We start from the raw sequence: 2370 nt of genomic DNA on the forward strand, positions 1-2370 counted from the left end.
ATAAAATTTGAATGAGAACAACAAACAGAAAGGTGGGAAAAGGTTCTCAGAGATTTTAGGACAAAATTTTTACTATTAGGGATAATGTAGTCACCATATTTAGACTCGAATATCAAAGTATCAGAAATGCTTACTGAGGAGATAGAAATGTTCCTGAAGAGATCGAACTAGGGAAGAGCAGTAGCTATATTAGAGAATATGTACACAAAAGAGGTCCATATTGAAGGCAACACAACTTTGAAGGTATTAAGTGAACAATTTCCAAGGTAATAGAAGAAGGGCAAGATGATGCTCTGAGACTCACCAGCCACTGTCATGGTTCCACGACTCTACAAGAGGGTCCTCCACCATTTTGAGTCCTGGTACATCCACGAGGACACCTATTGGTTCAGAGCTTGTTTACTGAGAATTCAGTTTGAAGAATATGAGAATGAAAATGATATGATAAAGACTACCAAACTGTTTATAGGAGCTGAGAAAGAACTTTGGGCTCAACAGCAACCATATATCTTCCATGATTCCTCTGGAGGCATTTTCTTTGAAAGATATGAGTGTTATAAATTCCCTGAGTAGTACTTAAATTACTGGCATAATTCTGAAAAGGCAATGCATCCTGATTACTTTGCCAGGAGGGAGCAGTAGAAGCCATTGCAAATGGCAAATTGGGATTAATATGTCCAGCAACTGCGGGAAGAAAATCCATCTAATGGTCTGAAGACTGAACTTCTGCCTCCATAATATAGACAGTCATTTGCCACTACTGTGATAATGCATTGTCACCAGTCCTAGAGAGAGGCCTACAAAAATAACATAAGCATTTCAGTTTGTAAGTGTATATATGTATGTATACTATATATAAATGTACATATAAATATAAGCATATATGTATAAATACACACACATGATGTATATGTGCATTATATACATATATTGAACACATATTTGCCATAATAAATTTAGTAAACTACGCCCTCCAAAAATTCCCAAGGTATTAAGAATTGGTGAGAGGAAGATACCAAAGTCATAGAAAAACTGAGAGAACACCAATGACTCCCAATCCACACTCCTATTTTTCCATTGGTATAAAATGTTTTACATTCCTCACTCTCATGAAGATGCTATGGCACAGAGTACAGGACATATCAAGCAGAGAATCCCTATAGATAATGAGATCCTCTAATGCTATTTTTGGCAGATGCTACTACGCTGACTGAAACAAACCCTAGAATGCTGTAGAACCTCCTGAATGAGCCAAAGGCTCTTTCTGACCTAGCATCCTAAGCAGTGATGCATCTACGTAGGCCACAATCAATAAATGGGACACACATAGTCAATGAATGACATACACATGTATGCTTCTGACTGAAAACAGAGATGCTTATTTACTGGGGACTCAGGATTAAGCCATACATAGTTTACTCTGTAAAAAATTGAGCTCAAAAATGTATTTATCCATCTGCTACATATGTGCTTTTCAGAGGGAATTTGGCTTTTATAAAATATTAATCATCCATTTTCACAAGAAAATATGCACACCAAAAAAAACTATGGATAGGAGTTCAATCTTTGTCCCATCCAATCATTGCTATAGGAAATTTGAGGGCCTGAGGCACCAGGGCTTCCATAAGACTGCAATAGTCTCTAAATCATGCCCATGAAGAAGAAAGCCCACCATCTCTGAAAGTCTGTGTTCAACAATAGAGAGGAAAAAGAGTATCTTACTACTTGTCAGAGCAAGAGGGAAAGCACAGGGTATCAGGTCATTTGAAAAACAAGTAAGGATTGTACACCTGCTCATGGAGGGAAAAGAAAAAGAAGAAAAAAAGGATCCATTTGTTAGGCTGGCTTGTGCTATTAGCAAGTACATAACTTGTAATATTGACCTCAAAATGAGATTGCTTTGGAAGACTACACATACATACAAATACACAGGGAAGTTGTATATGTGTGTGTATGTATGTATATAGATATATAGATAGATACACACACACATAAGGAATATATGGGGAATATATATATACATATGTATTTAGTGATGACAATATATAATTTCCCTGCATATTTGTGTATATATACATACAAACATACATACACAATTTCCCTGTGTATTTGTATGTATACGTACACATATATGAGTGTGTATCTATCTATATCAGTCATTTTTATTTGTGTTTGACTCTTCATGACCCCATTTGGGGTTTTCTTAGCAAAGATACTGGAATGGTTTGCCATTCCCTTCTCCAGCTCATTTTACAGATGAAGAAACTGAGGCAAACAGGGTTAAGTGACTTGCCCAGGATGACAAAATTAGTCTGAGGGCAGATTTGTACTCAGTTCTTTCTGACTCCAAGCATGTCCACTGCGCCACCT

At 36.8% G+C, this 2370-nt stretch overlaps 1 pseudogene; it reads left to right on the forward strand.

The window, feature by feature from the left end:
* Positions 1-315: 315 nt before the first annotated feature.
* LOC118834840 lies at positions 316-814 on the forward strand (annotated as a pseudogene).
* The last annotated feature ends 1556 nt before the right edge of the window (positions 815-2370 follow it).

Source organism: Trichosurus vulpecula, chromosome 1, assembly GCF_011100635.1.
Source record: "Trichosurus vulpecula isolate mTriVul1 chromosome 1, mTriVul1.pri, whole genome shotgun sequence".
NCBI classification, from domain to species: Eukaryota; Metazoa; Chordata; class Mammalia; order Diprotodontia; family Phalangeridae; genus Trichosurus; species Trichosurus vulpecula.